Source organism: Bradysia coprophila (genome assembly GCF_014529535.1).
Source record: "Bradysia coprophila strain Holo2 chromosome IV unlocalized genomic scaffold, BU_Bcop_v1 contig_81, whole genome shotgun sequence".
Lineage (NCBI taxonomy): Eukaryota > Metazoa > Arthropoda > Insecta > Diptera > Sciaridae > Bradysia > Bradysia coprophila.
In genome coordinates, this window is record NW_023503375.1 from 5,819,369 (window position 1) to 5,834,335 (window position 14,967).

At 36.2% G+C, this 14,967-nt stretch overlaps 1 long non-coding RNA gene across 1 annotated transcript; it reads right to left on the reverse strand.

Annotated features, from left to right (window-relative positions):
* Nucleotides 1–4,249: 4,249 nt before the first annotated feature.
* LOC119072309 lies at nt 4,250–12,878 on the reverse strand. The gene is made up of 3 exons (XR_005086836.1): nt 12,868–12,878; nt 6,802–6,808; nt 4,250–4,377 (listed from the first exon to the last, which is right to left on the reverse strand). It is a non-coding gene; the product is annotated as an uncharacterized LOC119072309 (long non-coding RNA).
* Nucleotides 12,879–14,967: the final 2,089 nt, after the last annotated feature.

A 14,967-nucleotide genomic window follows, 5' to 3' on the forward strand; every position in this document is an offset into this window, starting at 1 on the left:
TCATGTTCATGTCATATGAACAACGCTGTGTTCATCTCTCTAAGAAATTGGAAACTCTAACTCGTGCGAAATTGTGGCCCTCGCTTCGCTCTGGCCACAAACATCGCTTTAGCTGGGATTTACTGTTTTCTCCCCAAGGTAAACAAATAACTATAGTAAAATGTTTCATTCACGGCTATGCTCTACTTTCGTATACCTCACAAGTTTTGTTGAGTGTTTTTGCCTAACATTTTTTTTGTGCATAAGAATGATGAGAAAATAACATTATTCTTGATGGTGATAAGGAGTGATTTGATCACCATATATATTCTCTAATGGCATATTGAATGAGCTAGCACCTTTTCTGAATTATTATACCCGTTCGTCAAAAGCATTCAAGACACAATCCGATGTAATGCTATTACAACACTGCTAAATCATTCTGAATAACAAACAGAATTTCCACATGACACACTGACTCTCTCACCGTGATCTTCGTTTCGACTCTCATTTCCACGATTATTATTATGCTCAGACTCACCGACGAAAAAAAAGCTTTCATTCTACAGATGGTTTCTGTAGCCGAAATTCTTTCACCTTAGTGAAATAACAACATTCGCACCGAACGGTCGAATGTGCGCTCTCAGTAATTTGTCGGTGAAGTTAGTACCGGTAAATATTTAAAAATTCGATTTTTTTTTTGATTCGAAGGTGTGAAAACATTGCTTGAATGTAAAGATAAAATACTCTCCCATTAGCTGTACCAATTTGTAAATAATTATCATGTGCGGATTGGACTGTATTTATTGATTATGAAAATAAACAAAAGCGCAATGTATACCCGGAGCTATGGTGTGGTGTTTTAAAATAATTATATTGCGATGTTAAAACTCATTTTATGTGAAAAATTTATGGTCGGTTTCTTTTAATGATGCGTTTCCTCACATCAATTCGATGAAGCCAATAAATGATAGCCGAAAACGAATAGATTCAAGTAAATCATAAGGACAAGAAGGTCATTTACGAAACAATTGATTTCGATATCAAAAATATCGCCGTGGGAACAATCGAATCCGATTTATTATTGTGTCGAAGAGCCCCCTGTAACGATACATTTCATACAATAAATTCTGTTGGTAAACATAAACGGATTCGACAACTTATTTCAACAAAAGGATATTTTTAACTGAAAAGGTGTCTACACTACACACGTCTAGCATTTGGTATGTTATGAAAGAAAATATTTGATTCCCAGATAACGGGGCAGAGATGAATAACAAATTTATTCGGGACCGTTATAGTATCCCGAGCTTAAATGTTTCTTTTCCTTTTTTGTTCGATTATTTTTGGAGTATTGTTCGAGTGTTAAGGTATCGAAAAGAGACGAACTTAAAGATTTATCATTTCCATTCCAATAACAATACCTTGTAAATTGTAACCACTGGTGGGTGGGTTGATGGGTTTCGATTGACTGAAATAGAGAATGTGGAAAATGGGATTCGAGCTTAGTTGTAAGTTGTTGTAAATGAGATGTTTTCAGGATTGATCGGTTGTGCACATTACATTGATTACATAGTGGTCCACGTTAGGCGAACGGATTCGGAAATAATGTCCAACTCTCTGGGAAAGTTCACAGGGACCAGCTCATGGGTCAACTTCTCTCAGTTAACACTCTAGGGCCCATTTTTATGATATTAAATTCTCTAAATTTCCTTGATTTTCACTAAGGACAATACACCGAAGCCGTAGCCGCTCCGTCGTTTTTGCGAGTTTTTTGAGCTAAGCCGTTCCCTTTGGGATGGCATTTCATACGATTTAAGAGAAAACAGAATTTACACTTCGCCCGAACTAAATTTGTGACGCAGTTTGTCAGCACCTCATTGGAAATCTGAAACGATCTAGTGACAGATTTCAATCAATATCTCAGATTGGCCAAACCAAGAAGAAGAGTGAAAAACAATGAGTACACTCTTGATATTTGTAAATTAAAATTCGTTAATCACAGAAACATAACACTGCTCAGAAGTCGTTCCTTGATGGGAGGGCCTATATTCGAGAAAATATTGTCTCACATTTTCATGAATTTTTGCGAAAAAATTTTCACAAAAAGAGAAAATCGCGAAAATTTCAGAAAATTCGGGATTTTTTTTTTGCTTGTATAGGCCCTGCTTGATAGAGATAAATTACAAATACTTCGACTGCATTCGTAACATAAAGAGACACCAAATTTCACTAATTGGTTATACAACCGAGGTTGAGAAGGATACCAAAAATAATTTCGTGCAACGAATTACCACTCTAACCGTTAAGGATATCAATTTATTATACGTACATATTCGGCTAGAAACTGTTTCACAACCAAAATGGTTTCAATTGTGCATGTTGACGTTGACATTTTGAGTTACGTAAATTGTTTTGAAAATTTTCATGATTTAAACGATGCATGAAAAACCGTTTTCACCGACCTGGACATTACTCAAGAAATTAAGAATTTTTAACTTGTTGACAGTTTGTCGTCTTAAAAGTTACGAAAAGAATAAACTTTTAAAAGCTTCTTTGGTGGCATTCATAAATGACTAATTTTTGACGACTTTTGACACCATCTCCTCCCTCTCCATCGTCCTGCGTTGTCTTATTTCGCTTAAAATGCTTAAAAATTACGTCAATAACTTTCGACGATATTCTATTTCTAATTTCAAAAATTTTCTGTTTTGTGAGTTATTGTAGTTAGTAATTGATTCTATAGGAGTATTTTGTTGAACAAATGAACATCTAGATTTTTTATGAATTTTGGTTGGGTCGCGCTAGCAACATGAATTAATATTAAAATAAGAAATCTAGTTCTTCATTTGTTAAAATTTTGTGTGGAATCGTTTAAAAACCACAACAAAAATCCCACAATGATGGACAGACCTTTATATACTGTCTGTCCTGTGGCCGCCATCGAGCTCTGAGGCTCCGTTTCGATAGAAAATTCTGTCAAAAATGACTTAAAGTTATTATTAATGAGGGCAAGGGCAGGGCGCGAAAAAGCTCTGTTAAAGACCCGGTAATATGCTCATTACGGTTCAACCCTTGTTTATCTTTTCGAAGATAACAGGTTATGAACAACATAAGTGCACGTTCCCCTAATATGGCGACTATTCATTTGTAATGTTACGGACATTTAATAGAGCTCTGTTAAGTCAAGGATCTTACGTCAGAAAACACATCCTGAAATTCACTATGACCGATTATGTGCAATGTGTGAAGTCTCTATCGACCGAATGATCTGGGAGTTATTCCCGACGAGGAATTAATGGTAAATATCGGACTAATTTTTTGAAAGATATTTCTGAAAATGTCAAATAACATGAAAAACTTTGTGAGTGTGATTGCGACCAGAGCGGAGCGGGCCAAATACTAAAATTCGCCATCTCTTTAGCTGTGCATCTGCTTTAGAACTCATATAATTGAACTGTAGTTAGACTCGATAGATAGCATGATATCGTCATGTTACTTCTGAGTTATGACTATCACCACCGCAGAACCTCTCGAGTATAACTCTAATGACCTCAGCATCACATGCATGAACCTTTATGTTATGATTCTGTTTAATTAAAGCCTTAATTCAGAGCTTTTGTGTTAAAATGAAGGAAGGTTTCAATATCTTTTCATAACTTCGACAGTCAAGGGACCTGACCCACCCATATAATGTGGGACGTAGTTGTTAAACTAGATAGCTGTGAGCTGTTTTTAATTTGCTAGAATCATAACTCCCAATGTTAATGTTTTCAATGCATTCTATAGCACAAATTATCAGCAGGAAAATCCGTGGATTGAGCTAAAACAAACATCTGCGAGCATTTATTTATTTACCTTTATTATATCCTCGATGCTCAGTGCACACTCATTCGCATTCCATCCTAATTGCACCACCGATATGAAAGTCATTAACCAAAGCGAATAGATTTTTTTCTGTAACAAGAGCAAACTGCACGACAGGCTTCATTCGCATTTGCAATGAGTATTGGTTATTTGTTCACCAAGGGGAGAAAATAGGAAATTCCAACAAGAGCGAAAGTTCACTCGAGTTGGGATCTCTTATTTTCTCCCCGATATGTTTTACCTTATTTTGTCCCCTCAATAGGCCATGAGAAATTTCTATTTTCTTGACGACTCGTCGAATGACATTTCTAGTAAGAAAAATGCAGCACTTTCTCTACAGTGTGGAGAAAATAGAACTTTTCTCATTCGAACTGTCATTTTGTTTATGTTTTCGAAAATGGTGTGGCGAATGGATGTTTTTGTTTCGTGGAGAAAAACGGAAAAACACAACGTGCACGCATGAAAAACTTTGTGTTCATCTCTAAGAGAAATGGGAAATTCCAATTCGAGCGAAATCGAGGCGCTCGCTTCCTATTTGTTTCATCCTTTTCGAAACCAAAATAAAGTGACAAAAGTTGCAAAGAGAAAAACTCTTGGTCATCCCATGACGCAAACAAGAGGTGAGAAATTACAATTGAATGGAGAAAATAAGGTTTTTCACGCCTCACGGATAAACAACGATTTCAAAAAAGGGATGAGAATGTAATAATATAGACAAATTGATGACAAAGCAAGACGCCAATGTAAATAGCAACCTGGACCGCGAATACATTGGCACACGAATTATGACTGGTCTACTCACTCCCCGGAACCTATCTTCTCAAAAGGAAAATAATAACTTTTGAAAAATTCTTCACAATCAGCTTAAATTTTCGTCTCAGAATAAAGGAAATCGCAAATATCACCGGGAGCTCAGCCGGAAAAAAAATTATTTGAATGAAAGAGTGAAATGGTGCCAAAGGCGCCTCTGAAAATTATTGTCTATCCGATTTGAAATTACATTATCGTCATACATTAAGTAAATCTGTGGGAATTACACAAATTTTGTGAAAGGATGTAACGTAGGAAACGCGTTTTGAGTGCTTTCAATTATTTTTCCTTCGAATTGAACGCAAATTTGTGTGATCAAATAGCTATAATTTTACATACGCGTTGCTCAATCTCGAATGTATGAATATATGACTGGTTGATATTATTTTTGGCGTTGTTTCATAACATCACAATTAGTGACTAAAGGAACCCCATTTCGCAACTTGTTGCATAAATTACTATTTCAATTTTCCCTTAGTGGTCACCGTGGTCACATTATACCATATCCATGGTAATTTTAATGGCATACATTCCACCGTATATTGTTTAATACGTTATTTTGTTGTGCGAAATAAATAACTAAAAAACACAACATTTTTGATTTCAATAATTAAATTCCATGGCTCTAAACGAATAGTAAAAGAAAAAACTTTTCCAGACATCAAACATTTGCTTTGCAATAAAAACGGCGAGCATTTTAACGAATTTATTGCACGACAAAATACAGTGGGATTCAAATGAGCAAACAAAAATCAAACATTGTGTGCAAAACCAAACGTTTGGAATAATTGAATATATATGAAAGAAAAATTTGCGTGAGTTTGACAATGGTCATTTACACAGGCACGCCACATTTCAGTTTGTTAGTTTGGTTGGCTTCGGAAAAACATTTTTCCATTTTTAGCCCCGTACGAAGTACTGGGGGCTTATAAGATTAATATGCCGTTTGTAACACGTCGAATTGGAAGCAGACAGTAAGGGCAAAGCATTTGGTTATGTTCATAGATGACGAATCCGCAATAAAAAAAATGTCCGTCCGTCCGTCCGTCTGTGACCCCTCTAGCTTGAGCAAATCACAACCTTTTTTCAAAATTCTTTTTTTCCCCGATTGGTATCGACAAAAGTAAGGTCAAATTCGAAAATGGGCATTGTAGGGTTGGCCCTTCCAGAGCTAGGGCCATATAGGTGTTTTTCAGACTTTCGACGATATCTACCGAAATACGCACGCAATGGCTGCTTGTGATATATCAAATGAAAGGTATTGACGAGTAGAACAAAGTTGCTGAACATTGTTTTTGGGTAAGATGCAACGTGGGCTTGTTGGGAGGGCTCAAAGGTCGTTACTCGGCCCTAAGTATTTTTTGCACATAAATCGAGTAAATCTCATCCCGATTTTGCTAGATTTAGTTTTTTATGGAAGGTAATTGAATACCGAAAATAACGTGGCGAAAAAAGTTTCAAATTTGGGCCCTTGGACTAAGGCCGCTACTCGGCCCTAAGTGTTTTTTGCACATAAATCGAGTAAATCTCATCCGATTTTGCTAGTTTTTGTTTCATTTGAGAGATAATTGAATGCCGAATAGAATGGTGGCAAAAAAAGTTTCAAATTTGGGCCCTTGGACTAAGGCCACTACTCGGCCCTATGTGTTTTTTGCACATAAATCGAGTAAATCTCATCCGATTTTGCTAGTTTTAGTTTTTTATGGAAGGTAATTGAATACCGAAAATAACGTGGCGAAAAAAGTTTCAAATTTGGGCCCTCGGACTAAGGCCGCTACTCGGCCCTAAGTGTTTTTTGCACATAAATCGAGTAAATCTCATCCGATTTTGCTAGTTTTTGTTTCATTTGAGAGATAATTGAATGCCAAATAGAATGATGGCAAAAAATTTTGGGTTTCTAAAATAATATCGTAAATTGTTGGTTTTATTTGAGAGGTACTTCGTACGGGCTTTCGTAATTGCGCTGTGCGCAATTTTAAAAATGAACACTTTCAGTAAATTTGACCATGCCCAACTTGACATACATTTTGGTAACATTAGAGGGTTGTAGACGTATTAGGGTTCCGGGCGTATTACGGCTACGGACGTATTATGATTACGGACGAAATAGGATTACGGGTCGTACGGGGCTAAGTCGCAGCAAACGCTCAGACTGTTCTGATGCCTTGTTTTTTTTTCAATTTTCACTAAATTGCACTATTTTTTATGTTTTTTATGTTTTTCATGTTTTTCCTGCTTCTCCGAAAATTATTTTTAGGAAAATTGGGAAAATGGCCGGATTGTTTTTAAACAAGGCATCAGAACAGTCGGAGCGTTTGCTGCGACTTAGCCCCGTACGACCCGTAATCCTATTTCGTCCGTAACCATAATACGTCCGTAGCCGAAATACGCCCGGAACCCCAATACGTCTACAACCCTCTAATGCGTCTGTTACCAAAATGCAAGTCAAGTTGGGCATGGTCAAATTTACTGAAAGTGTTCATTTTTAAAATTGCGCATAGCGCAATTACGAAAGCCCGTACGAAGTACCTCTCAAATAAAACCAACAATTTACGACATTATTTTAGAAACCCAAAATTTTTTGCCAACTTTCCATTGGGTATTCAATTACCTCTCAAATGAAACAAAAACTAGCAAAATCGGTTGAGATTTACTCGATTTATGTGCAAAAAGCACTTAGGGCCGAGTAGCGGCCTTAGTCCAAGGGCCCAAATTTGAAACTTTTTTGCCATCATTCTATTCGGCATTCAATTATCTCTCAAATGAAACAAACTCTAGCAAAATCGGATGAGATTTATTCGATTTATGTGCAAAAAACACTTAGGGCCGAGTAGCGGCCTTAGTCCAAGGGCCCAAATTTGAAACTTTTTTTGCCATCATTCTATTCGGCATTCAATTATCTCTCAAATGAAACAAAATCTAGCAAAATCGGATGAGATTTATTCGATTTATGTGCAAAAAACACTTAGGGCCGAGTAGCGGCCTTAGTCCAAGGGCCCAAATTTAAAACTTTTTTTGCCATCATTCTATTCGGCATTCAATTATCTCTCAAATGAAACAAAAGCTAGCAAAATCGGATGAGATTTATTCGATTTATGTGCAAAAAACACTTAGGGCCGAGTAGCGGCCTTAGTCCAAGGGCCCAAATTTGAAACTTTTTTTGCCATCATTCTATTCGACATTCAATTATCTCTCTAATGAAACAAAAACTAGCAAAATCGGATGAGATTTACTCGATTTATGTGACAAAAACCCTTAGGGCCGAGTAACGGACTTAGTCCAATGGACCAAATTTGAAACTTTTTTTGCCATCATTCCATTCGGCATTTAATTACCTTCCATAAAAAACTAAATCTAGCAAAATCGGATGAGATTTACTCGATTTATGTGCAAAAAACACTTAGGGCCGAGTAGCGGCCATAGTCCAAGGGCCCAAATTTGAAACTTTTTTCGCCATCATTCTATTCGGCATTCAATTATCTCTCAAATGAAACAAAAACTAGCAAAATCGGATGAGATTTACTCGATTTATGTGCAAAAAACACTTAGGGCCGAGTAGCGGCCTTAGTCCAAGGGCCCTAATTTGAAACTTTTTTCGTCACGTTCTTTTCGGTATTCAATTACCTTCCATAAAAAACTAAAACTAGCAAAATCGGATGAGATTTACTCGATTTATGTGCAAAAAACACTTAGGGCCGAGTAACGACCTTTGAGCCCTCCCAACAAGCCCACGTTGCATCTTACCCAAAAACAATGTTCAGCAACTTTGTTCTACTCGTCAATACCTTTCATTTGATATATCACAAGCAGCTTCTGCGTGCGTATTTCGGTAGATATCGTCGAAAGACTGAAAAACACCTATAGGGCCCTAGCTCTGGAAGGGCCGACCCTACCATAACCATTTTCGAACTTGACCTTACTTTTGTCGATACCGATCGGGGGAAAAAAGAATTTTGAAAAAAAGGTTGTGATTTACTCAAGCTAGAGGGGTCACAGACGGACGGACTGACATTTTTTTTATTGCGGATTCGTCATCTATGAACATAACCAAATGCTTCGCCCTTACTGTCTGCTTCCAATTCGACGTGTTACAAACGGCATATTAATCTTATAAGCCCCCAGTACTTCGTACGGGGCTAAAAAAGTCCTAAGAGTAATATCGCCAAGACTTCAGGCGATTGGGGAACAAGCGGTCTCCGATTTTAATGAGTGATAGCTCGTTGGATTCGTCTTTCAATTCTAGGAAACACGTATCTTTCACTTTTTCTAAAAAAAAATATTTTCTGTCAAAAGCTCTCAACAGTAAAGACATGTCAGAGGGTACCGAAAACAGTTTTTCAGCAATAATTCAAAAAAAAATTATTTTAAATTGTTGTGATGTTGTACGAATGTCGGCCTTGGAAAGACCTACAGGTAGAGTATACGCACTGCTTGGTGCGAGTACATCCACGAGAGTTATGACTAAAAATATACTGAATGTTCGGAGAGTCCAGATTCTCTGCAGCTTCGTTGTTCCACGGAACTGAGTATGGGGTATTGTAGCTGGCCTCACCCACTATCGTTGCACTTATAAATGAACCCAGTACTTTTGTGCTGCAAGCCCACAGATGTCTTGGAAAAAAGTTGGTGCCAAAATGCAGATTTTTTCCTTCGTTCTGAGGGCTCAACAGCTGGAACAGCATCTATAACGGTACTACGGCAGTAATTCTTTATCGTCTACTATTCTTTCACCTTATCAATAGAAAAAAGCTTCGATATGTCGCGAATATATGTCGTTGAAACAGATCCAATGTTAGTAATATCAAGAGGAAAATTATTACATTTTTCTCGGAGGATTTTAGTCAAATATTAAAAAGTAATTAAAAATTAAAGTAATCTTGCATCATACGCCTTTAAAATTCACATCGACCTAGTTGAATGTCTTTCCTTCATAAAAGATGTTTGTTAGTAGTCATGAATTGATATCGCTGTAAAGCTTAGACCTCAGGCTAAACAGTAACTATATTTTGGTGATCAAACAAGTCACCAGTAAGGTCCAAACAGTCTTCGAAGCTTCCCTCGAAAACAGTTAGATAATAGTAGGTTACGGTGCAATGATTCATTACATGAAGGAACAATTTTGAAATAAGAGCAACCTCACAGGTGCGTTGTTGAGCAACAAGATTCGGTAAGTAAATGTTAGTTGAGATAAGTGTAGATGTAGAGTCTACATATCCGAGCCGAATGCGAGGTATGATGCTCAACAACACACTAGTGAGTATGCGAGTCTCTCAAAATTGTTTCCGAATTAAGGAATTATTTCGCAGCATGTCCTGTATTCTATTTTATTGCCTGTCCATGTGAAAGTTGATCGTTACATATCAATTAATGTAAGGCCAGATTATGGCATAGTCTAGCCTTAAATAAAATTAAACTAAACCAACAAAATTCGAAACGACAAAACCCGCTCACACGTCTACAATAGTATTTTTACTTTTAGTAATAGTATTTAGAGCGAAGCGAGTAAGGAAAATTAGCACGAGTGCTGAAAAAATCCATTTCCTGTCAAGGTACGAACAACGTTTTGCGCACCGTTAACAACTGAAATATGCAAAACACATCAATTTTCTTGAAACATATACACTACACATTCACCATATTAAATTTGTTCAATTTAATAGTCATGGAAAAATTCATTCAAAACCATTCTCATACGGTAAATCGTAAAGAAATGACATATTTTCCCGCACGGGAAAACCTGACATTTCATAACAAAAAATCACGGCAAAATATGTCGTATTTCAGTTGTACGGTGCACAAAAAAATATTTTGATCCCGAAAACACCACAGATGTCACAATCGCAATGTTACACTACTATTACTGTTACAATACTAATACTATTACAATACATTACCATTATTGTGTTAGTGACATGTTGACATTGAATTGTTTTCCGCAGAACACGAGGACGCATAACTTGTTGATTTTTGACTATAAATTTTGCAATGACGTGAAGAAAATTGTGTAATGTAAGTAAAAGTATGTATTGTTGTAGGAAATAAGTGAAAAATCAACAAAGTTGATTGAACAGAAGTCTCATTGAAAATATCGAAATTTTATGCTACAATAAATATGGCTGACACTTTCAATTCGGTTTTTTTTTTTTCAAATTTTAAAACTTTGCATGCATTTGCTTATGTTTGTGTACATTCAGTTGAATACACAGCCATTTCAAAATTTAGAAAAACATTGATCGTTTCCACGAGGACATTTTACTTTTTGGCACAGACCAGGTTCAACTTTCGCAGGTCGTAGGAATATCAGAAATTTCCCAACATATAATCGATCATTTTCGCGGGGGGCCAATTGATATGTAATGTTCAACTTTCGCTTGGGGTAGACAATAAAAGCTGTTTTCTATTTCCTTTTCTCTTTTTTCAACGATTCTCATTTTAAGAAAGAAAATTGTTCTATGAAAAGCTTTGGCATAATTAGATTTTTATATTGTCAACATCTATTTATGTGATACATGTTTTGTCTATGGAAGATTGATAGGACGATGATGGAAAGACTCATCAGAAATAATTGAAATAGCGAAAAAAAAGAAGTTTAAAAGAAATTTCGATTCAAGGTGGTATTATCAATACCGTGCAGTCAATAACGTGCTGTCTATTGAGAAACGGTGGATGTTCAAAAATACCAATCAGAATAGTTTGAAGTGTGCTGTGAGAAGTAGTACCTTGTTCACCGATGGGAGGGAATAGGAAGTACTAACAATCTGTAGAGTTGGAATTTTCCTCCGAGATTAACATAATGTTTTTCCGTTTCCGTTTGTCTCTACGAAACAAAAACAATTTTATACAAGATTTTCCAAACCACACCAAAGGTGACAGTTCGGGCGAGAAAATTTGTCCTCCGAACACTACCAAATAAGAGCCCCAGCAGTATTACGAATTAGGAATTCGTCTGTAATATGAGCCCTCTATTGTCTGTTCTTCTGTTCGAACGAAGTGAATATAGAGAATATACTCGTATTAAAGCTGAAGCTAGTATTTGTTAGTTTTACCCTACATATATACGTAACATTTAACCTAGGCCGACGCACTTCTTAGACTAGATCGTATGTGAATTAAATGGACTAGACTAAGAATCACCTCTCACTGTGAGAATGTTTTGTGAATAATTCTCTTTTTCACAGAGGCGCCGACTACGGTATTGCCGCGAGGCTCGAGCAACACTATGACCAAATTCGACGAGGCTGAGCAACACTCGACGACACAATAAAAATCATTTTTAAATCAAAAATGGTTTAAACTGTAGAAGAAAACGAAGCAAGTCAAAAATTCTCGCTGCGCGGCATTTCACTTTATATGACTAATTTCAGCGTTACCTTCACTACATTCTCGGAATTACGTTACCTCCATTTTCAATTTTATTTTTAATCGGTGCGGAACTTTATTCTGATAAAAATTTGGAGATTTTGAGGATCCACAGCAACAATGCAATTTCCATTTCTTAAAAAATGTTTCACTGAAACGAAGCGAAATGAATGAGATTTATCAAACTGAATCAAATTTGTTTTACGGGACAATAATCAAAAATCTCATTCCAGTTTTGTAATAGTATGTTAATTACATGACGAATGTGTGCGTGCGTATATATATCCAAGTGTGAATGTTTATGTACGAGAGCGTTAGCGAAGTTTTTAAGGGTCCGTCTAGGAACGAACTTTATCTTCAATCGAATTTACGACAACATTTGATCTTTTTAGCAGCATAATTATAAAAAAAGATCGCTACGCTCGCAATTATCTTTTATTTTTTGTACAGTCGTTGTCATTTCATTTTACTTGCTATCAAAATTCAGCTGTTTTGCCAATTCAAAATGCATTGAAAAAACAGCTGAAATTTGACAGTAAGTAAAATGAAATAACAACGACTGTATATCATGGGTCCTATAAAGCAGTCTTACCCAATGTTCAAGTGTCCAGTACACGGCTGTTATCGATAAGTAAATTTTACAAAAATATCAATTTCGGATTATACGAAAAAGGGACTTTTTTGGGCAACACTATTCGAAAAATGAAGTCGGCGCCTCTGCTTTTTCAGTATACAAAAGTCTTTAAGAGTTGTCGGAGGTAGTGTGTAACAGATGAAAGCAAATGAGGGTGTTTAAAGAGGCTTCTGCTTTCGTTGACAGCGACAACGGTAGCAAAAAAGATAGGTATGGACCCGTAAAAATCTTACTAAAATCCAAAATGGCGTCACGCGGCCATTTTGTTAGGGCACTGAAAACCGCTCGAAAAATGCGTAGTTTTGAGATTGTTATTTTGCCACGAGGGATTCCGCACAGGGTACATTGCTCCATCTCGGAAAAATAAAAATATTCAAATAAGGACGTAATGTACTATTCCTCACTAAGCATCCGGATAATGAGTCATCACGTAATTGGCATGAGTGATAAGACTCATTTCCCGGGGGCTTAACGAGTAAAATGACTTACTTTCGGAACAGAAATTACTATTACTCATGCCAGATCAGTTATCTACACAACAAGTATTAAATGGTACTGTGTTTTTTCCCCCGGCAGTTTAACCTAATGTGCACTAGAGAAGAGTGACACTGAAGTATGCAGCCAGTACTTCTTGACACACTAAATGGAATGTTATGTGGAATTTGATTAATTTCAAATTCCTAATTGTGTGCTGTTGAAATATGCAGCTTTCCGTGTCATTATATACAGTGAGACTTGGTAGACAAGACGATAAGAGTATTTATTGACAAGCGTATTCGATGAGTTTCTATACAAGACTGATATGTCGATCCGACGATCGAACATATCCCAATCAACAAAGACCCTTACATTTGTTTATTGACTTTACCATTTACGTTAACAGAGTATTGTGATGTTGATAAAACACAAATCTCAACAAGTGCTTCTTAGGTGATAGAAGAAACTGTAGAAGTTTCACCTTCTACAGATTAGAATTATAGAAATTCTGGCAAAAGGTGTTTCGTTAAATAATTCGAAAACTCAAGTTGTAATTAACTACAGACCACACCGAAAACATAATAGCATAAGGAAAATCAGAAAATTGTCATGTTATACGCTCTGATGTTCTGATGTTCAGTCACCCAAACTCTTACCTATTGTGGCTATAAGCAACGACATATATTAAATTTCCATTTTGACAAAATTTAAATGAATAAATTTTCGTTGAAATATAACTTATCTCTAATGCTTCTTACGTCGCGTCGTCGTGTTAATGATATTCTCGTGCAAATCGTTTTCAAAATGAAAAATTTTGACGAACATATCTCAAATTGTTGTAGTGCTATGTCAAATCGTTTGAGTCTTCATTCTGAGTTCCTTTTCCTGTATTTCTATACTGAGAAAAAAGAAATTTTAATATTGAAATTAAAACTGAGTACTTCAAAGATGGACAACATCCTGTTAATATTAGAACGAAACTACCGAAGACCAGTTAATTATAACGTAGCTTCAGATACTTGTCATTCAAATATATACCGTTATGATGAGAAAGACGGAAATATAATTTGAGCCTGTTGCCTTGAGGAATGTGTCGAAATTTATCTGAAAATATTCAATGACAAGTACCTGAAGGTAAATTGTAATCAACGGATCTTCGGTATTAACTCAAATCATAACAGTCTATAAACTTTGGTACATCCTTCAATTTAAATTAAAATAAGTGGTCCGAATTCCCTTCTCTTTCATTATAGAAGTCTAACAGTCTAACAGTGTTAACGGTGAGCGATTTCCGATCCGTTATCAGTTCAACCTTGCTTGCCTCGACCTCGACGACAAAGTCAAAATGAGAGAAGCTACACATATACAAAGACCAGTTAATTTTAACTTGACTTGAGGTAGTTGTCATTGTAAATGTATATTTTGACATATTCATACCTCAAGGCAAATTGAAATAATTGGTACGAATTATATTTCTTTCTCTCTCATCACAGACTGTTTCAGATCGAGAAGTCCGAAGACCAGTTAATTATAACTTGTCTTGATGGACTTATCATTAGATTTTTCCATATGTTATTTTAACACATCCAGCAAGATAAGTTAAAATAAGTTTCTAACTGGTCTCAGAGAGATAACAAGGCTGCTGGGTTTTTTTGGGCTATTGTCCAGTCGCCATGCAATATTATCTCTCTGTAGGCTGCATCCGCAACTAAGACTTGTTGTCTTTAAGCAACTTTGCATAACTCTAGTGTAACCTTAGATGTGCAAAGCCTGAAATGAATTTGAATAGAAATAAATTTGAAGTGATACGAACAAAAGAACTAATTACTGTTGCGGTATAG